A 22976-nucleotide genomic window follows, 5' to 3' on the forward strand; every position below is an offset into this window, starting at 1 on the left:
TATCAGCATTTCCTCTGGGCAGGACGTGTTTTCATAGCCTTCTCTCCTTGACTTCCAATCATGTGTTCTAAGCTTTACCTAGACCCTCCTCTTCTCCATTTCCACCAGGAAGCATTCCAGAATCTACCTTGGGTCTTGAGCAACCCGTGGGCCTGGAGGCGTGGGTGGGGTCATCAGCAACAGCTGCTCTGTGTTTTGTTTCCCTTGCCGGTGTCCTCTCCACAGCCATCTCAGCCTCTCCGCTCTCTGCGAGCCACACCCTTGCTGCCTGCCCTCTGCGCCTCCTGCTCCGGCCCAGCTGCACCCCAACTTCCTCCCGCCTGCCGACGAGCCAATCCCACAGCCTTCGCTGCACTCCGGGAGACTGACCTGGTATCTTCTACAACACGTGGGCAGTGTCTGCAATTGCACCTGTGCGTCCCTGGAAACCCGACAGCTGCTCACCCCTGGACGCTCTTTCCTGGCCCCCAGCCCACAAATGCTCTGACATTGACCGGGAGGATGCTTAAGTGTCCGGTCCATGGTTTGCTTCCAATTTACCATCTGCTGTTGTGTCCTGAACCTCTTTGTCCAGGTGAGTGCTAACTACCTTTATGTGATAAGGTCTTTGAAAACGGGACAGACAGACAAGTTCAACGCAGTTCTTTTTATACAGTGCTTAGCCCAAAACTATAAGCAATTAGGTACTTACTAAACGCTTCCTGGTGGTATAATACAACAGGAAGTTATTTCTTTAATTAGGTATTTCTTGGACTTCTCTCTTGAATTGGGTGGAAGGTGGGTGGCTGAGGGGTAGAGTGGTGGTAATTATTTTTGAAAACTTTTTCCAGGTGTTCAATGTCTATTTTCATGTATTCCTTAGAGGGTCTGATTTCATGCATAGCTCTGGAGATGTAAATCATATTTACAAAGCCAGGTCACATTTAGTCCCACAAGGAGCTGCCGTGCACAGATCTGAACAAACGTGAGTGAGGGCCGTCCCATTCTTGGCATTCAGTTACTGCTGTTCTGCCTTGCAGACCCGTCGTCCCAAACCAAATAAAACGGGCAGGAGAAGGCGTCTTTGCCCATCCCGTGCCTCCTAGACTCCCTCAAGGAAGTTTTCCGTGGCCAGGAGATCCTGCTTTATGTCCCATTCTTCTTTTTAATGGTAAATTTCTACAATTTAAGGAATTGTTCAAATTTACACAATTTAAAGAATTTTTTGAAAAGTATGACATTTTGGCGGAAAGGATGTGGACATACATATTGTTTTATCTGAAGGCTAAATAAATGTTTTAGAGGAGGTGGGTAGGATTTGGAATCAGAGAAAGCTATCAGTTTTTATTTTGGGTTGTTTGCTTTAGTTTATGAAACTGAACCCTCCTGGGCTCCAGACTTGTCACAGCGGAACACATGTAATAACATTTAGAAGGTGTGAGTAGACTCATACACTGCCTCTTGTAGCTGTTTGTTCTTTCTCACAAGGCATTAGCAGAGCACCGCCCGGATACTCTGCGTCTGGAAACTGGGGTGTTATCTTCCCGGTCCAACCGAGTATCTCACTTTGTGACGTGGAGACCATTAATCTCTCTGTGTAAGTGTGAGTTGTAAGACTGGGAACCGTAACACCAGCAAGGATGACGTCTGCCACCCTAGGCAACCCAGAAAAGAGTTCCTGCATGAGTGCGGAATAGAAAGTGAGCCGTGGGGGTGGCTCAGTTGGTTAAGCGTCTGATTTGGGCTCAGGTCATGACCTCATGGTTTGTGGGTTGGTGAGTTCGAACCCCGCGTGGGGCTCTCTGCTGTCAGCGCAGAGCCCACTTCGGATCCTCTGTTTCCTCCTCTCTGTACCTCCTCTGCCTCATACATGCTCTCTCTCTATCTCTCTCAAAAATAGTAAAAAAAAAAAAAAAAAAAAAAAAAAAAATATATATATATATATATATATATATATAGTGAGCCCATGTTTAAAGGGTTTGCCCCCAGATGGCTTGGCAGATCTTAAAAAAAAAAAAAAAAAAAAGAGCCCAGGACTTCCTGCCTCGTGATCTGGTGCCGGGGCCAGAGGTTTGGAGGGAGAGGAAGCAGAGGGAACCAGCTCCAAGCACGTGTGAGCTCTTTAGGCTGCCGACTGGCCGGGCACCAAGGGACTTTCCCCGGGCACTTTGTGAAGATGGTTCCTCCTGGCTCTGCCAGTAACCTGGTGAGGACCCCAGCCGCTGCCGCTCGGGAGCTGGGTGCCGGGGGAAGGTCACGAAGGCCTTCGCCTCTGCTGCCCTCGGTGTGTTCCCAAGGCCTGCGCATCCTGGGCTCCTTCATCAGACCGAGGCAGGCTCCCTGGCCAGAACAGCTCTGGGGGACAGGGGGGGTCAGCTTCTGCATGGGAGACAGAGACAGAGGGAGGGGTGTGTGTGTGTGTGTGTGTGTGTGTGTGTGTGTGTGTGAAAATAGAAGAGGCCACGAGAAAGAGAGTGGGCTCTCTGGTCTCATGTAACTTAATTTTTATTTCAAAATTCAAAATGCTTTTCCTGCCGCTTTGTTCTCAGCTGTCTCCTTTGCTCTGTCTCGTGATGTTCTGACCCTTCGCTTTGGTGTGCCTGATTCCGTTGTAAGCTCGGCCTTTTGTTTTCCACTTTTGCTGCATTGATCCAGGCTTTTTTTTTTCTTCTTCCCCTCCTGCTGGTTCCTGCAGTTTCCAGAACATGCTCGAGAGACAACACTCCTCTCAGGCATTAGGTGAAAAGTCGTATTTTTTATAAGAGCATATTTTTTCCTTTCTCTAAAACAAACAAACAAACAAACAAACAAACGAACAACCCTCTCTTTATCTCCCTCTGATCTCTAAAGTCTCATTGTTCATTTCCTCCTACATCGACTTCCTACTTTACCCCCTTACCCTCACCGTGAGTTGCTTTTCTGGTAACAGCTTTATTGAGATAGAATTCACATACCGTAGACTTCATCCATTTAAAGGGTACAATTCATTTGGTTTTTGGTATAGTCATAGAGTTGTATAAGCGCATGATTGAAATCGTTTTCATCACCTCGAAAAGAAATACTGTGTCCATTGACAGTCACTCCCCGTTCCCCTCCCCCAGCCCCTTGGCAACTGCTGTTCTATTTTCTGTCTCTATGGACTTGCCTGCTCTAGACATTTCACATAAATGGAATCATCATATAGCATTTGTCTATTGTGCCTGGTTTCTTTCACTTAGCCCTTGTTTTTAAGGTTCCTCCACGCTGTGGCATGCACCGGTACCTTGTTTTTATTGCTGACCTCAGAGGTGCCTTGTGTCTGTATGGCATGGGTTAGGGCGGGGCCAAGAATCAGATGTGATGAACAGGAACATACATCACATGGAAAAGAATGCAAAGTGATAGATTATTGAAACCCAGTGTGTGGGGCGCCTGGGTGGTGCAGTCGGTTAAGCGTCCAACTTCAGCCAGGTCACGATCTCGCGGTCCGTGAGTTCGAGCCCCGCGTCGGGCTCTGGGCTGATGGCTCGGAGCCTGGAGCCTGTTTCCGATTCTGTGTCTCCCTCTCTCTCTGCCCCTCCCCTGTTCATGCTCTGTCTCTCTCTGTCCCAAAAATAAATAAAAAAACGTTGAAAAAAAAAAATTAAAAAAAAAAAAAAAGAAACCCAGTGTGGAGGATTTGCCAGCGCATTGGCAATCATCTTGTGCCAAAATCATATTGAGGACCATTAAATATGCCCTGGCAGAAGATATGACAAAATCTCTGAAATGGAGGAGGGGCTCTGTCCAGAAAATTCTTTCCATGCAAATCTCAATGCACCCAACACCCTCCGCTTGTTCCTTTCTCCTTTCCTCCCTCTACTCTTTCTGGGGAAAGGCGCAGCAGTGTCCTGTTTGGAACGATATGCCCATGAGGTTGTAGGCATGCCTGGGGGTCTCCGTTCTAGTCTTGGTCAAGAAGGAGGGAGGCAATTTCTTGAGAATTTGAAAGGGCCCAAATAAGGAAGCATAGCTAGATTGAAAAATAAAAAAGATGGTATCAAGTCAAGAGGAGATGCAAAAAGGCCCAAGACCCTGGAAGGAGAGAGCTGGAGACCAACTGGCATTGAACCCAACTCCGGCAGTGACCGCCAGCTGGGTCGGCACCTGGGAGTCAACTTTGGTAGGTACGTGTGGTGAGGGAGTCGAGGAAAGGGTGTCTTAGATATCCTTCATTATCCTGGCAGAGGTCAGAAACCTTCCCAGAGCCTCCGGTGTCTCACTCAGAAACAAAAACAGCTGGCCGCGTTTAAAGTCAAGAATTACAAGCCGTTGGCATTAATGTACACCATAAGCTAAGAAAGGAATGTATGAGCAGGATGGGAAAGTTCTCCTCTTGCAAAAGTATCTCAAAAATTATATTCATAGCTACAAAATCCATTAAAGTTAAGTATAATTAACCTGACTGATGTGGCTCCAAAACGTTAATAGAGGAAGAGAGAAAGGCCGTGTGAAAGCTCTGGGATGGCTGAAATCTAAGATATTTTGAGTTTGGATTGGAAAGAAAGAAGAAAAGTCAGAGTATGGTTTACCCCGCCTCACTGTCAGGTGATATGCTGCTGTGAATTCTGAAAATCTGACACTCGGGCTCATTCTGGATAGCTCTCATCTGTCTGTCCTGTTCCTGAAGGTGCTATGTGGTGTTGCTTAATGATCCTGGGGTATTACAGAGTTCAGGCCACAGTTAACTTCATTTACAATCTTCTGTGACTCCAGCAAGCATCCGCAGAGCTAGGAAGTAACCGATCATGCTAACCACACTATTCTGTATTCCGAGTTCATTCATTTATTTAAACATATATACTGCCAGGGTGATTAAACAGGGTGCTGGGGATGAATAAAATATTCATAGCCCTGGCTACACACTGAATATATCCCCTCCACACACAGACACACACACACACACACAGACACGCACCCCAAATTCATATGTTGAAGTCCTATCCCCTACTGCAATGGTATTTGGAGGTCAGGACTCTGGGGGTGACTAGGTCATGAGAGGGAAGCCCTGTAAATGGGGTTAGTGCCCTTCCAAAAGAGACTCCAGAGAGCTCCCTCACCTCTTCCCCACGGAAGGATGTGGAGAGAAGACACCAGCTGTGAATCAGGAAGCAGGTCTTCACCAGACACTGGTTCTATGGGCATCTTGATCTTGGACTTCCAGCCCTCAGAGCTGTGAGGAATAAATGCCCGTTGTCCATAAGTCACCCAGTCTGTGGTTCTGTTACAGAAGCCTGGACAAACAGAGACAGCCTGCTCATGGAGGTGTCCATGCAGAGGCATTAAAACATGGTCCATGGTGGGGCACCTGGGTGGCTCAGTTAGTTAAGCATCCGACTTCAGCTCAGGTCATGATCTCACTATCCGTGAGTTCGAGCCCCTTGTCGGGCACTGTGCTGACCGCTCAGAGCCTGGAGCCTGCTTCGGATTCTGTCTCCCTCTCTCTGCCTCTACCCCACTTGTGCTCTGTCTCAGTCTCTCTCTCAAAATAAATAAACATTAAAAAAAACAAAAACAAAAAACAACACAGCATCCGTGGTAATTGCAGGAAATGCTGTAAAGACTAAAGGAGAGCACGTATTACCAGGAATCCTACCTGAACTGGAAATCTGCTCTTGCCCCTCACGATGAGTCTGACTGTGTTTCTGGGTCAGGTACCTGGTGCCTGGATCTTTCTGCATTTAAACTAAATTCTCAGCCAATAAACTTGCAGATAAACTTCTCTCCCGCTAGCCCACTGTTTTTCCAGACCTGCCCAAGTATATCCCATCATAGGACACGGTCATAGAAGTCAGGCTGAGATCCCTTTGTGTGTGTGACAGGGATTTTAAAAGTTACCTCTTTTTCCTTTTTTTTTTTTTTTATCATGGTAAAAAATCTGGATAACATAAAAGTCACCATCTTAACTATTTCCAAGGGTGCAGTGTGCACCACCGTCCATCTCCAGACCTTTTCCATCTCTCCAAACTGAAACTCTGTACCCCTCCCCTCAGCCCCTGGCAACACCATTCTACTTTCTATTTGACTATTCTTAGTGCCTCGTGTAAGTGGGATCGTAACAGAATTTGTCCTTTTGTGTCTGGCTTATTGCACTTAGTGTAATGTCTTCATGGTTCATCCATGTCGTAGCAGATGTCAAAAATTTGCACGTGTATGTTAAATTCTAAGCACTTACAAGGCCCCTTCCCCACTACATTTTCACGGTCCCTGCAGGAATGATTTTAGATATTGACATGGATATTGAACAGAATTTAACAAAGGGACCATTTATAAGAGTGGGTTTAAGGAAGCCAACCTTGGGTGGTGAAGCCCCTCAGAACGAGCAACAGTGGGGGGCTGTTACCATTCCAAGGCCTTGGAGGGGCCTGGGGAGGTGACGATTGCCAGAACCTGGAGGGAGAATTGTAGCTGGAGATAAGGCCACCAGAGAGCTGGAGATAAGCTTTGGGAAGAGAGAAGAATAGACCCCTCCCCGCCATTCCTCAAGCTTCATAGTATGCAGCCCAACCAGGAGCCAGAGGGCAAGATTGACCTTTCTGGGCACAGGTGCCAAAGGCTGGAGATGGGATCTGGAGGAGCAAATGGTATACCCCTGCACACCCACCTTCTGCAAGGGGTTGAGTGGGGGGTGAGCAGAGGGATGCTAGGCCAGGGAATCTGAGAACAGAAGTGAGCCGGGTTTCTTGAAGAAGAGAAAGGATGTGGCATATACTCAGAAGGAAAATAGGTCTGGAAGGAGTGGGGGAAGGGCGAGAATGAGGAGAAAGTAGAGTCAACAGTTCCCAAGAGGAATGCTGGGTAGAAACCTCAGGAACAAGAGATATCCAAGGAGAACTTACTAGGTGATGACCTCAAACTCCCTTCTCAGTGTCCTCAAGGGATCTTCAGTAAAGATACACTTTACTGTCCAGGAGTTTATAGAATTGTGAATGTAGCGCCATGTTGGGAACAAGGAAGTCCAGTGGTACTTGACGGTAGACAGAGTGACTGGCCCCCAAACACGTCCACGTCCCAATCCTGGAACCTATGAACGTCAGCTTACATGGAAATGGGGAGTTGTGTTTGCAGAGGAATTAAGGTTGCTAGTCAGCTGACCTTGAACTAAGATTATCCTGGTGATCTGGGTGGGCTCAAGAGTCGGTGTCACATGACTCTGAGTTGAGCGGGGTCAGAATGACTCAACCAGCTGCTGCTGGCTTACAAGATGCGAGCAGGCCACCAGCCAGGGTTTCCAAGCCTCTGGAAGCTGGAGAAGCCCTCGCAAAACCCTAAATTTAAGCCGGTATGACCCTTTTCAGACTTCCTCCCTCTAGAACCGCAAGACAATATTTTGGTGCTGTTTAAGCCGCGAAGCGTGTCGTAACTTGTTACAACAGCCAATAGGAGACTGATACACTGGGTTTTATGAGTTTCGGGCAAAGTTAGCTAAATTTGGGATAAAAATACGGAGCTGTTGGGGGTTCCTGGGTGGCTCAGTTCATTAAGCGTTTGTGGCTCAGGTCATGATCTCACGGTTCGTGGGTTCAAGCCCTATGTTGGGCTCTTTTGCTGACAGCTCGGAGCCTGGAGCCTGCTTCGGATTCTGTGTTTCCCTCTCTCTCTACCCCTCCCCTACTCTCTCTCTCTCTCTCTCTCTCTTAAAAATGAATAAACATTAAAAAAATTTTTTTTACATATGGAGCTGTTTATAATTACCATAGGTACTGTATTGATAGCTGAACTTGTAAACTTCACCAGTAAACTTAAAGCTTTAAGTTTAAACCAGTAAAGTTCAGCTTAAAGCTGAACTTGTAAACTTACCTGGCTAAGCATCACTCCTGCTTCCAATGCTGCAGGACTTGTGTTGTTCTTGTCACCTGGGTTCTTGTGTAGCTGTTCTCAGCCTGATTCGTTAATCAGCGCGGGGTCTGTGGTTTTCATTTTGCACCTTCATCAGTCTCCTTTGAGAGCCCAGGGCTGTGGCCCCCTTCTGAGCCCCACACTTTAGTTTTAGAGCTCTCCCTGTCCAGTCCATCATGCAGAGGTTTTGCTGGTTTGGGGAGCCCTTTTTTCTGCCCACACGAACTCTCATTGCAATCTGTTAGACATGCAAATATAGCAAACTCATGGTGGAAAGGATTAAGAGACTTGCTCTCTGGCAATAGACAGTACCTGCAGAGTAAACCCTCCGATCTCCCGTTCCTGAAACAGCTATGCTTCTCGACATCAGTGCCTCCACAGCTGACAGAGGCTCTTTCGGGCACTGGTGGCAAGAGTACAGAGCAGATAAACAATTAAAGATGAGAATGGAGCAATATTTAATAAAACAACATCGAATGGGTCTTGCTGGGTTCGAATCAACGTGTCGGCAGGGCTGCGTTCCCTCTGGCCCAGCAATCCAGCTTAGATCATTTCATTCTGAAGAAACATGCTGCAGAATGCAAAGCAACATATGAAAAAGGGTTACTGACTGTGGGATTTTGTTACAATAGCAAATATTGAAAACACAACCAGAGCTCCTGTCCATCAGAGACTGGTTGAATCAGTCATGGAACAGCCAAGGGCTGGAGTATCACACAGCCATAAAAAAGACTGGGGGACTCTCCGAAGGGATAGAAAAGGATTTCCAAGCTATGTATATTTTTTAAAGAGAGAGAACAGGGGAAGGGCATAGAGAGAGAGGGGGACAGAGGATCTGAAGTGGGTTCTGTGCTGTCAGCACAGAGCCCGATGCTGGGCTTGAACTCCCAAACTGTGCGATCATGACCTAAGCCAAAGCCGGACACTCAGCCGACTGAGCCACTCAAGCAGCCCATCCAAGCTATATTGTTAAGTGAAGAAAGTAAAGTGGAAAAGAATATATAAAGCATGTTACCATTTCTGTACAAAAAGGTCGGGTAAGAATTGTGTGTGCGTTTGCTCGTTTTCACAAGGATCACTGGAAAGATAAACCAGAAACAAGGGGAAATAGCGTGGAAAGAGGAGGGGTGAGAGGGACAGTGACACTCCTCTGAGGATCTTTTTGTGCAGCTTTGAATTTTGAGCCACGGAAATGTTTTAAGTATTTAAAAAATTAAAGAGAATTGGGGGGGGGGAAGTCGAACATAAACACAAACAAAGGAAGCTAAGTGGTTTGCAGCAAGCTGATGGCATAACACCCCAGAGAGGAGGATTGTCAGTAACTTTTGAACCCTCTGCTCTGACTACTGGGACATACTCGAAGGGAAAAAAGACTTGCAGGAGGCTTATGCATCCCAGTGAGAGCTAGTAGCAACATTAGCCTCATCATGCTGACGCTCCTCTGTGTGTGTCGTAAGGTACAGCATCTGAGTAAATACACTGACTGTGTGCGGAAGCCTCGGGCTCTCAGGATCCGAGGAAGGAGGTAACGTGCATGGAGAAATGCTCTGCTTCTGGATGAGAACTGGAAGGATCTCTATGAATTCACCATTTCCCACCTCTAGTCACCGCCAAAGACAAAGCGACGCGTTAGTTAACGCGGTGAAAGCAGACTTTATTCAGGGGCTACTGACAGCAGGGACGGGAACTGAGTTCCGTTCTGATTTGCACAGAGTAACTGGTGTTTTAAAGGGAGAATAAGGCAGTTGGGAGGGGGACAGAGCGGTGCTCAAGCGATAAATTACAAAAGATTGGTCAGTGTCACTTATGTCAGCTGCGTCCGCGGGCTGGCAGTGGAGGAAGTCAGGATTCTTCCGCCCAGGGAGACTGGGAGACCGAGGTCCCGTCCTTCCTGCTGACTGCCTTCCAAAGGCATGACTTTCAGAGCCCCAGGGAAGGCATTCCTGAGTTTAGGAGGTACATCTACATCTCAAAGTGTCGGAGAAAGAATTCACAATTATATGCCTGTTTTAGTGAAAAGCTCTGACCAGGGTGGTCAGAAGCCTGACCTGGAGGCTTGAGCTTTCCAGGCAGGCATTTGGGGAGGGGCTGGAGTCCTTGTAGGGACACAGCCTCCTGCTGCTTGAAGCCATGCTGGAGTTTGGGGTCTCTTAGTGTAGAGGTTTGGATGGGGTCATTATGTTCAGCTCTTCCCACTGAAGATGATTTGAAGCAATGCCACTCCAGGATCAAGGGACACATTTGTCCTCAGATCTTGGTTTCTAAATAACCTTTCCCTCTACAAGGAACAAGGCTCCTTGGATGAATTGGCTGATTCCAGATTAAGGACAGGGAAAATGCAATGTGTTCGGAACTTCTTGTGCCCGAAAGCAAGAAGGTGCTCCAAGACCAATGGGTAGGACCAGCTATGTAATTTGTAGGGCCCAGTGCAAAATGAAAATTCAGGCCCCTTGTTGAAAAATTACCTGGAATGTCAAAATAGCAATCGCAGAGCAGTGAATCACACAGGTGGCTTTCCTAAGAACAAGGTCTTGTGCAACTAACTGCCCAGGTCACCCGCCTGCGATCCCGAGCCTGATCGTGGAAGATGTGTGAAAAGTTCAGGGGAGCTTGAAGGGGCTCCTGCTGGTTAATTTTGGGACAGTGTGACCACCGAAAACCAATAAAAATGGCAATGGGCTATAAAACATGAAATTAGAAAAGAATCCATGAGTTTATAGTGATACAAAAACTGTGTATTGCAAGGGAGGGAAAATTTTATGAAGAATGTCAGCTAATGTAGACAGAATTACAGAATTAGGAAAATTGCCATTTGTATGCATTCACCAATGCAATAATGATGCTAAACCCATTGTGTTTAAGATTGTAGAGGAGAAGGTTATGCACACAATTGATGTCTGCCTTTATTACTTATTAATTACAAATTGGAAAAGATGTTTTCACAATAGATCTGGAAGAAAGCACCCTTAACCAAATGATCAACTTTGCATGATTGACAATGAGACAATATATCATGTGCCTCCTGATAGGAAGCAGTGAAAAGTACACCAGGTAGTATTTTGCCCAAGACGTTTAATTTGAATCTGACCATGAGGAAACAAACAAGGCAACTGGCCTGAACCCTTAAAAAATGAAAGAAAGAAAGAAAACAAAAACAAAAACAACAAACCCAGAGCTGTTCTGGATAAAAGGAGGATGAAGGATAAATAAACATGAGAACCAAGTGAATCGTATGACCTTTGATGACCTAGATGGAAAAGGAGCCACGGAAAACTTCCAGGGACGACTCTGGGCGTTGGGATTTTGAACTGCAGATAATAATACCATTACCTCAGTGTTAAGTTTCTTGGACGTGATGGTGGTATTGGTTATGGTCATGTAGAAGAACGTCTTTTTTTTGATGATACATGCAAAGGATTTTAGACTGAAATGCCTTGGCATCTTCAACTTAGTTTTAAATGAAAGGGAGGCTGGAGGGAAGGAGGGGGAAAGGAAGAGAGGAAGTGAGAGAGATTCAGAGAGAGGGATGGGGAGAAGGATAGAGAGGGCAAATGTGGCAAAATGTTAATAATTGTTTGAATATGGGTGAAGAGTATGTAGCGATTGTACTGTTTTTTCACTTTGCAATAGGACAGACATTTTAAAAAATAAGCTAAGGAAAGAAAGGTTTCCTCGCTAAAGTCACATATCAAGGAGGAACACAGTTCCTGGCACATCAGGGGCAGAAAGGCTCTCTAGCTCGATTGGCAGTTCCCCTGATGCAGCAGACCTGCCACCAGGCCCATCAACATAATTCACGTGTGTCCCGGATCTGTGTGCCCACACAATGAGTCATGGTGAGCAGGGCAGAGCTGACGGCAGACGGCAGTGATGGGCACCTGTCTCCTGAGGACTAGCAAGAGCCGAAACTGGAGTTGGTAGACCAGCGAGCCGGGGGCTACGGTTCCTTCTGCATTCAGGTGCCAGTACAGGCTCAGACAGCCGTTTTGGGTCTTATCTGAACATTGGCGACAATATGCCTGCTCTGTTAACGCAACAGAGATTGAAGAAGATAATGTATGAGACAAAACGTTCTTATTTCCCAGATCTATTTTGTAGATGATCCCATGTTTTATCGATTTTATTCTGGAAATACAGATTGTTTATGAGCTGTTACAGATGTTCTTGCTGTTTGTAGTCTTGTAATCATTTGTGTCCTATAAATACAGAATTCATGATCATTCTATTTCATAGGATTACCATCAAAAAATGGGGGGAACAAAAGGCAGCGTATCTAAAACGGTAAAATCGTCTCTGCTGCATTCCTGAGCACTCCTGACAGGAGAGGATTTCTGTTCTGAGCAGGCTTCCAGCTGCACACTTCAAGCTTGTTTTTCTTTCACTACCTGTATCATTTCAGGGCTGGGTATAATAGGACATGTTCATATCATGACATGCCTTCTGGGTGAATCAGCCTAATGGGCAGCAGGGATATTTCTGGAAGCCAACCCACCCCGAGATGGCTAGCAATAACCATACACCCAAGTGATTGTGAGCCATGCAGATCTACCCCACCAAGCCCTGGCATCCCTGACTCAACTTCTCCTTAGCCAGAGTCCAAAATGTCGTGGCCATTTCAGTGGTATCTGTGCAAGGGGAGGTGTGATGGAGAGAAAAATCCCAAGAGGAAAGAGACAATGGTATTAACCAATTATAGTTAAAATATCTTAAAAAAAAAAAAAAAAGAGGAGAGCAAGAGACAGAGACAGGGAGAAAGTTCATCAGTGTTTGTTACGTTATATGGGAGGTACAGACGTCTGAGGGGGCAGTCAGAAACGCAGGTTTAAAGAGCTGATGGATGGCAGTGTAGAGACTATGGAGTCATTCACAATCAATATGGCTGCGTAAGTGGATGAGCTCCCCCCAAAAGAAAGTGTGTAGAAGAAGAGAAGTGAACCAAGGGCAGAATGTTGGGTGATGCCTATATTCTGTTGTCAGGTGTAGGTGAGGAGACCGCTATAAAGTCTTGGGCCAAAATGCTGTTTGCAGCCAGGGTAAGAGGGCTGTGAAAGATGAGCACAACCAGGTCTGTTTGGATTATTGTCATTTACAATGAAAAGGGGTTTTTTTTGTTTTTTTTTTAAATGAAAAGATTTTTGATAATATACACATTTAAATATTTAAAAGAAGATGTAAACCCAGGCTGATAGTATTATACAATTACAAAATCAAAACATACTAGCAAAACTACAAACTCATAAAGTAAAAATTAAAGTTCAGTACAATAGATGGAATTGTCTTGCTGAAATAAAGTCACTGCTAGTGGTGGTGATAGTAGAAAAATCTATTGATCTGGTTGAAATTTCACTTGTTGGTTTGGTTATTTTGAGTTTTTAAAAAATATCTATTTTGAAAGAGAGCGAGCAAGCACAGTGGGGGAGGGGCAGAGAGCGAGAATCCCAAGCAGGCTCTGTGCTGTCAGCAAAGAGGTGGACGTGGGACTCAAACTCACAAACCATGAGATCATGACCTGAGCTGAGATCAAGAGTCCGACACTTAACTGACCGAGCAAGCCAGGTGTCCCCTAGTTATTTTGATTTTGAGCATACTGCCCATCATTGGAGTGCCTGTCATGATCTATGTTGATATTTTTTCTCCTTTTAAAATTTATTTATTTTTTATTATCTCCTTAACAAAGTGGGTTTTACATCCCCTACCTATTATTTAGAATGGACAGTCTAGGGGCGCCTGGCTGTCTCAGTTGTTTGAGTGTCTGAGTCTTGATTCTGGCTCAGGTCATGATCCCAGGCTCGTGGGACTGAGCCTGCATTAGGCTCTGACCGCGCTGAGCATGGAGCCTGCCTGGGAGTCTCTCTTTTTTTTCTCTCTCTCACTCTGCCCCTTTCCCTGTTTGTGTGTGTTCTCTGTCTCTCCCTCTCTCAAATAAATAAATAACACAATGCAATATAATACAATAAAGATGGGACAGTCTAATAGTGCCTCTCAAACGTGATGACAATAGTATCATTTACTGAAGTTTGTTCATTGATTGTTCACTGTGCACATTAATGATCTGTGGTAAAGCTGGTGTGGGTCCTCATCACTGGATCCTTACTCCACATTGGCTCGCCGTGGAGCTGGATACTGGGACCCACACTTCTGGGTTCTGTGTGCTTTTACCATCATGCATATTTTGAGGATTCAATTCCCCCCCCCCCCTGCTCTTCTCCATTCAAGCTACTATAATACCTTCATCTCAATCATCTGGCTTCAAATGGCCTGCAAATACTTAATCATATAAATAAAAGAACTAAAGATATATAGTTAACTAAAATTGGGTGGTGGAGGGAAGCAAGGAAGGGGGGAGAGGAAGGATCTACTAATTCACCATTGCTCTAAGTACGGTGTCACTATGGCGGAAAGGATGCATCTGGCAGGGCGCCTGGCTGGCTCAGTTGGTTGAGTGTCTGACTTTAGCTCAGATCATGACCTCACAGTTTGTGAGTTCCAGCCTCAGTTCAAGCCCAGCACTGGGCTCACTACTGTCAATGCAGAGCCCGCTTTGGATACTCTGTCCCCTTCTCTCTTTGCCCCTCCCCCTCTCGCTCACTCTCTCAAAAATAAATATTAAAAAAAAAAAAAAGAATGCGTATGCCAATTTTTCCTTGTCAAAGGCTTAGGTGAGCTATTTAATTACTTGGTTTCCTCATCTGTAGAGTCATGTTACAATGATCAAATGATATCTTGTAGCTAACATGCCTAAAGCTGTGCCTGGTACACAATTGTTGTTCAGTGATAGTAGTTATCAAGTTTAGACATTTGTTTATTTATTAAAATTTATTTGTTTTGAGAGAAAGAGAGAGCATACGCGCAATTGGGGGAGGGGTAAAGGGAGAGGAAGAGAGAATCCCAAGAAGGCTCCACACTGTCAGCTCAGAACTCAGGGCTCTGAACTCACAACTTTGAGACCATGACCTGAGCCGAAATCAAGAGTCAGATGCTTAACCAACTGAGCCACCCAGGTGCACCTTGAGTTTAGACATTTAGTAAGACTAGAATAAATGTGGAACTCACAATGCTGGCTGATGAGGTAAATAAGACTCAGAGGTATGATGGGCTTGACCATAGAGAGGGCTGTGTCCAGTCAGACCAACTGAGCAAAGGGCGGGTGTTGGCACCTGGATCTACACAGATTTTTATGCATCCAGATCATTGCCAGTTCTGATGTTTGACCTGAAGTTAATGTCTCACTGTACTTGTGGCAAGATAGTTGCACCTGTCCCAGATTGTACAAATCCCGGCGTTCACCACATTTTTTAGTAAGTTTATTATCAATTTGGGAAAATCTTTTGTACACAGTCCATTCCCGGGGATTAAAAATGATTATTTCTTTTGTCTTTGAGGGTTACAATGCTTTTGGTCTTCTTTGGAGCTTCCTTTTTAGTCTTTCTTCAAGAACTAATTTCTATTCTTTTCTGTTTTTGTTAAAGACTTCAGTCCTGATCATGTCGTAGCAAAGGTTCGGTCCAAGCAGACCTGGCTTCCATGCTGGCTGTCACTTAGATATTATTTGATCTTGAGCACGAGCTTCCTAACCTGGCAGATAAGGAAAAATAATACCCACTTCGTCTGGATTGTTAGGATTAAATTAGACGATGGCTTGAAAACTCTGAGCTCAGCAGCAGCACTAGTAACCTTAGTACCATTGTCCACATCCTCCCAACTCCTCCCACTCCAGTTAAAGTGGAATATTTGCAAGATTAGCAGTGCTTTGGCGTATTAAAAAATAGTTTATTTTATTTTATTTTATTTTATTTATTTTGTAATCTCTATACCCAACGTGGGGTTCAAACTCACAGCCCCAAGAGCAAGAGTCACACACTCTACTGACTGAGCCAGCCAGGCACCCTTCCCTACTCCCCATAATCTTTAATTCATGTTGGGAAAATATTAAAAACTATAGTACCAGCCTGAGTCTTACCACATTTGAGAAAAATTAGAGTTTCTAACTGTAAGCTTACTTTATCCAAGATGAAGAGATATTAAAATTCCCAGGCAAGGGAAAAATATCTGCCATTAACCAAAATATGTGATTATTATCAGAGTTTCCTTTTTCCTGAGGAAAAAGAATACAGCTAAAATACAAATGATTCCCACAGATTACCCAGAAATGCATTTACTGAGAGCAAGAGAGTGCCGGAGAGTTGCTAATGAGCCATACAATCTGAGCAATCACTGCCTCTATCTTTCTTCTGTTTCCTCACCATAGGTGAGGTGATTATCCTTAGTTGGGGACGGGAGGGCAGTTGGGAATATATGTAGGACATTTCTGTCACAGCAGTTACCCTATATGGTGGCCATCTTCTAAGATGGCCCCCAGCGATCCTGCTTTGGGTGGTCACGGTTCGTCGTACCTCCCATACGGCAGCAAAGTTGGTCTGTGTGATCGACAGAATTCCCACAGAAGTGAAGGTCTGCTACTCCCAAGATAAGGTTAGAAAAGGCAGTGCAGCTTCCCTCTTGGACTCCCCCTCTCTCCACTTATTTGGTGCAAAGCCTCATCATGAGCACCCCTACAGAGATGCCCATGTGGTGAGGAACTGAAGCCTGCTGCAAAGCAGCCGCGTGAGTGAACTTGGAAGCAGACCCTCCATACCCAGTCAGGTCTCAGATGTCGGCAGCCCCAGCTGACACCTGGACTGCAGGCTGGTGAAGACCCCAAGCCTGAACGACCCAGCTAAGCTGCTCCCAGCTTCCCGACCTATAGAAATGGAGATAATAAATGGTCCTTGTTTTAAGATGCTAAGTTTAATAATATTTTTAAAGTTTATTTTTTTATTTTGAGAGAGAGGCAGCGCAAGTAGGGGAGGGGCAGAGAGAGAGGTAGAGAGAATCCCAAGTAGGCTCCGCACTGTCAGCATGGAGCCTGATGCAGAGCTTAAGACCACGAACCACGACATCATGACCTGAGCCAAAACTAAGAGTTGCACATTTAGCCAACTGAGTGCCCCATTAAGATGCTAAGTTTAAAGTAATTTGTTGTACAGCCAGGTTGCTACTGGCTTTTAATAAGCAGAGTCAAAGATGTTAGATGTCTGGCCGTCTCTGGAACAGCCCTGCTCAATGAAGACTTGTCCTACCTTGCTATAGACTGAATGTTTGTGTCACTGACAAAATTCATATGCTGAAACCTAATCCCCAAGGTGATGGTATTTGGAGGTGAGGGCTTTGTGAAGTGATGAGGTCATGAGTGGGAAAGCCCTCATGAATGGGATTAGTGCCCTTTTAAAAGGACCCTAGAGCACTCCCTTGTCCCTTTTGCCATATGAGGGCACAGTGAGAAGACAGCTGTCTGTGGACCAGGAAATGGGCTTTCACCAGACCCTGAATCTGCCACTGCCTTGATCTTGGAGTTCCTAGCCTCAGAACTGTGAGAAAGAGATGGTCATTGTTCAGTTCACACAGTCTGTGGTATTTTTATGATAGCCACTTGAATGGACTAAGACACACCCTTGATGTGGAAATCAGGCCTATCCTAACACTGGTATGATCCTTCCCAGTTTGAAATGTGTATGATTGTATTTGGGGGGTTAAAAGCAAAGATCAAAAAGAAAAGGTAACCATAAATTGTTATGTGACTCTATCCAACTTTTAATGTAGGTATCCAATGGCCCCCAAATTGTTCTTTGAATCTATCTTACAGAAACTCATATGGATGTGGATAAAATTATGTACAAAAATAACCTTTGCCCTTTTGTTACCAATAACCAAATGCTGCAAATAACTAAATTATTAGAGGACTAGTCAAATAATTATAGTTTATCTGGGATATTATGTCATGACATAAAGTGGACTCTAAAGGATATTGTTAAATGAAAATCTAATCATAGAATAATACAAATGGCATACCATTAGGGCTTCATGCGTGTGTGTGCATGTGTATAAATGCACAGAAATAGAGAAGGTATGGAATGATTCACCTCAAATTTGACTTTTCATTCTCTGTGCCTCTCTGTATTTGAATTTTTTACAATTAGCATTACTTTTGTGGTTACAGAATACTCTAGATTATTATATTCAGTAATAGGGGTAATGTCCTGCTTACTTTTGGTGCCATCGAGGTTGCTCCAATCTCATTTTATACTCCAAGATGGGCGGAAGTCACTTATGTTTCTGGTTTGGATCAGATGGAGTTCAGGAATGAAGTGATGGTCGGTAGAGGGTAGAGTACCAGAAATGGGGAAATCAGCGTGGAACATAATTCCTGACTGGGCCTCAGGCCTTCAGCTCTGTGGGCTCTGCCCTCCTAAAGGACCCATCATTAGCTGGCCTGGGAACATTACAAGTAGCTCTAAATCCAGAAATGGAATTGGAGACACCTGAACCTAGTAGGTTCTGCGGACCCTCGGATTCCCCTTGACTCCTTTAAAAAGGAGGTTGTGCTTTCAACTCAAAAGTGAAGTCAGAGATTTCAAGTAAGAACCAGGACTTGAAATTCCTTAGACTGGAACGCATCCATTCCTGTACTCAAAGCACACCTCCCCTTGTTCATTGGCTGGCTGCCTTTGTTTGTTTGTTTGTTTGTTTGTTTTTAAGTATACTCACACCCAATGTGGAGCTTGAACTCACAACCCTGAGATCAAGACCTGAGGTCAGTGAGATTAAGAGCGGATGCTCCACCGACTGAACCACCCAGGCGCTCCTGCTGGCTGCATTTTTACCTTTGCAGGTCTTTGCCGGATAAAACATATGGTAATAGAATAGGCCCTGTTCATTATCAACCAAGAAAAGCTTGGAGTTATGTCTCCCAAGTCCAAAAATGTACAATGAAGATGAAAACGAGAGTAGTAAATATGTCTAAGGGAAACTGAAAGTTTCGACTTGTGTGTCAAGATAAGGCAACAAAGATAAACAGTACAGACATCACAGCAGTGAGGGATAAGAGCCAAGTCGAGAGATGTGGAAACAAAGAAAAAAAGGGTGACGGAAGAACGTTTTTAAAGGTTTGGCTGATCACTTTTTGACCGTCATCTTAAGAGAATATAAAATTGTATATTTTGGGTTGTATGAGAACCCAAACTGCACTATGCCCTTTAGTCTGGGGTTTGTTACAAACAACGCTTCTTCAAGAGAGTGAGACGTTGTTTCTCCCCCTCCCCCACAGTCCACAAACACCTCACTCAGGACAGGAAATGTACATTCAGCAAATGACTATGTCTAAAACACAATCCATAAGAGAATGGGTAAAACTTACTTTTTTTCTTTTGTGTGGAATTAAATTGTTGGAAGGAAGCCAAGGAAGTGACACATTTCACCTCCTGTTTCTGGTGGAACAACCCTTAAACCATTGGTGGTTGTTCATCAAATTGTTTGGGGTCTTAGGTACTGTGGGTTACTGAATTTATTTTCCAGCCAACAAATTTTAATTTTTTCGTATTTCCATAAGGAAATGAGATACAGTGCCTTTACATAGATTGCAAATCTATTCTTTTTTTAAAAAATTTAAATTTTATTTATTTTGAGAGAGGCAAAGTGGGGCAGGAAGGGAGGGAGAGAGAGAGAGAGAAGAGGGGAGGGGAGGAGAGAGAATGAATCCCAAGCAGTCTCCACGCTCAGCACGGACGGAGCCTGATGCCCTGCTTGATCTCACGACCCTGAGATCATGACTTGAGCTGAAATCAACGGTCAGACGCTTTACTTACTAAGCCACCCAGGTGCCCCAATTGTAAATCTACTTTATTAAAAGTAGTGGAAAAATATCCTTCGTATCATCTACTTTGGTTCCTAGTGTGCACAGGGTGGTGGTGGTTTTTCAAATCTTTAAGTAACTTCTCTCCAACTTAGTCAAGGCAGAGAATAAATCTTATTTCTTTTGTGTTTTTCTGAATGTAGTTGACTTCACTGCCTCTCAGAGTCTTAGTTTCCTCGTCTGTAAAATACAGGCATTTACTTTAAAGCGTCACGTGTATACTTTATATACTTTATACTATATACATATGCATATAGATCAAAGTACTTTGCGAATAGTAAAGAGAAAAACGCTAATTACTTTGTTTCCAATTGAATTTATGGGAGTTGAATAGTTTTTCCTAAGTCCAAGATAGGAGAAGTTTGTACATTTAAGAGAGCATATCAAACCCAAGTCAGGAGAGTGGAAAGTGAAGACAGTTGAATGTGTGGTTCTTAGGCTCAGGTCAGAGGTCTAAGCTGGAGATGACAGATGGGGGACGGAGCAGCCTGTGTGGGGTGGGTGAAGTCAAAGGTGAGCGTTAGGTCCCACAAGGGTAGTGTATGGAACTAAAAAGGGTGGGGATGAGGGCGCCTGGGTGGCTCAGCCGGTTGAATGTCCAACCCTTGATTTCAGCTCAGGTGGTGATCTCACTGTTCATGGGTTTGAAACCTGCTTCAGGCTCTGTGCTGACAGTGCAGAGCCTGCCTGCTCAGATTCTTGCTCTCCCTCTCTCTCTGCCCCCCCCCCCACCCCTCGCCAATAAAAAATAAATAAACATTAAAAAAAATAAAAGAGGTGAAGATGACCAGTGACTAAACCCAAACAAATAACCAGCTGTTGAAGGCAGAGGTCCTTAACTGGGATAAAACACTCCTTGTGAAGACTTTCTAAGGCATTTGCGTACATAGTTCGTTTTTTTTTTTAATGTTTATTTGTTTATTTTGAGAGAGAAAGCGTGAGCAGAAGAGGGGCAGAGAAAGAGGGAGACAGAGAATCCCAAGCAGGGTCCATGCTGTCAACACAGAGCCTGACGTGGGGCTTGACCTCACAAACTCTGAGATCATGACCCGAGCTGGAATCCAGAGTCAGATGCTCAGCCAACTGAGCCACCCAGACGCCTCTGTCTGTAGAGGTGTTTTAAGGGAGTCCATTTCTAGATTTTCAGCTTCAACTTCTTTTCTTTCTTTCTTTTTTTTTTTTAGGTTTATTTATTTTTGAGAGAGAGCACAAGTAGGGGAGCCACAGAGAGAGGAGTGAGAACAAATCCCAAGCAGGCTCTGCACAGTCAGCACAAAGCCCAATGCAGGGCTTGAACTCATGAATCCTGAGATCACGACCTGAGCCAAAACCAACTGAGCCACACAGGCGCCCCTAGATCCTCAGCTTCGATTTCCTCATTATATATATTTTAATGTTTATTTATTTTTGAGAGAGAGAGAAAAAAAAATGAATGAGCAGGGGAGGGGCAGAGAGAGAGGGAGACACAGAATCCGAAGCAGGCTCCAGGCTCTGAGCTGTCAGCACAGAGCCCGACGCGGGGCTTGAACCCACGAACTGGGAGATCATGACCTGAGCTGGAATCAGATGCTTAACTAACCAAGCCACCCAGACGCCCCTTTCAGCTTTGATTTCTAATCTTTCCTCACTTGCTCCATTTCAGAGCTGACCTGGGATGGGACAGAGGATGGGGGACTGTGTCCTCTCTAATCCTCTCACGCTTACCTTTCTTCCACTTTCCAAAAGGAAGACACACCCTTCATCACGCAAGTTGCATTATGCTGGAGGGAAAAACCTCCAGGGCAGCAAACAAAGGGGCAGCTGGAAATACTGGTGCTGGTTCTAAGAGAGCACATGTCTCTGGTGGCCAAGGGGCAGGCCTGCCTGCTGGCGGTCTCCAGCTCTGTATGCGACAGAATTGAAGTTGGGCCTTGCTGGCCTGTCCCCCTGTAAGCCATCACGTGTGGTCTGTGATCATAGATTGCTCTGATTTGGGGCATAACTCAACAAGAGCTCAGATTTGAGAGCCATTGCTCCAAAAACCAAACCGAATCAAACCAAAACAAAACAAAATTTCTTCCTTTTCCATCCATTTATTTGTAAGGTTTCTCAAGGCTTACATCTATAAAAATGAAAAATAGGAATAGAATTGATGGTGAACCTTGTCTCATTCTAGAGACCAGTAATATTTACTAATAGGTGACTAAACTGGGAAATATATGTAGATAGATATCTATATCTACTGATGTATCTATATCTGTATCTATATCCGTATCTATACCTCCAGAGTCACAAATTAAGAGATGCATTTCTTAGTCAATTCAGGCTGTTTTAACAAAATACCACGCTGGGTGTTTTATAAACACTAGAAATTTATTTCTCACTGTTCTGGGTGTCGGGAAGTCTGAGATCAAGATGTAGGCAGATTCTGGTCTGGGAAGAGCTTGCTTCCTAGTTCATTGATGGCATCTTTTCCCTCGATCTTCACCTGGTGGAAGGGGCCAGGTGGCTTCTCTTTGTGAGGCCACTAATCCCCTCATGACCTAATCACCCTACGGGCCCCACCTCCTAATTCTGTCACATGGGGGGATTAGGATTTCAGCATATGAATTTGGAGGAGACACAAACCTTCAGACCACAGCAGTTTCCAATAAATATTTAAGGCAAAAACTGTAGTGACAGAAGGCAGATCTGTGGCAGCCTGGAGTCAGGAACAAGAGTTGAAGACCCTCTGCAAAGCTCCAAGAGGGAACTTGTGGAGTCAAGGAAATGTTTTATATCTTGACTTTGACTGTGGTGTTGGTTACATAAGTCAACACGATTGTCCAAATTTATCAGCGTGTACACCTAAAGTGGGTGAATGTTTTTTGGATGTAAATTATATCTCATTAAAACCGGGGCAAAGTTTTCCTTTTCTGCTTAATCATTATTTATCAACTTTATAGTATTTACACTGTTTTTTTTCCCCAGAGAAGAGAGGGATCAATAAAAGGCTGCAAAGTATAAAATATATTAAGATTAGGATCACGTGGGTGGCTCAGTTGGTTGAGCCTCCGACTCAGCTCAGGTCATGATCTTGTAGTTCATGAGTTCGAGCCCCATGTCAGGCTCTGTGCTGACAGCTCGGAGCCTGGAGCCTGCTTCGGATTCTGTGTCTCCCTCTCTCTCTGCCCCTCCCCCACTCACACTCTGTGTCTCTGTCTCCGAAAAATGAATAAATGTTTTAAAACAGTTTTTAAAAAACTTTAAAAAATATTAAGATTAAATTCTGCAGGAGGGGAAATATGATATCAAAGGGAAAAATAAATCATATAAAATGCCAAAGGTTAAAAAAGAGGTTGCTCAAATATTTTAAAATATGGATGATAGTGGGTTATAACCATACCATGCTTTATAGATTCCATTAGATTTATTTAAAAGAATGCCAGAACAG

General features: G+C 44.5%; 1 protein-coding gene across 2 annotated transcripts in view; it reads left to right on the forward strand.

The window, feature by feature from the left end:
* The first annotated feature begins 265 nt into the window (after positions 1-265).
* USP6NL (USP6 N-terminal like) overlaps positions 266-22976 on the forward strand; it is a 245065-nt gene continuing 222354 nt past the window's right edge. The window contains exon 1 of one of the 2 annotated variants that reach the window (XM_086714968.1): positions 266-574. The gene's annotated coding sequence lies outside the window, so the exon portion shown is untranslated. The remainder of the gene's footprint in view (positions 575-22976) is intronic. The other variant, XM_086714971.1, reaches the window with a different exon arrangement.

The sequence above is a fragment of the Puma concolor genome, chromosome B4 (genome assembly GCF_028749965.1).
Source record: "Puma concolor isolate L17-30 chromosome B4, mPumCon1.1.hap2, whole genome shotgun sequence".
In the NCBI taxonomy this organism is placed as follows: domain Eukaryota; kingdom Metazoa; phylum Chordata; class Mammalia; order Carnivora; family Felidae; genus Puma; species Puma concolor.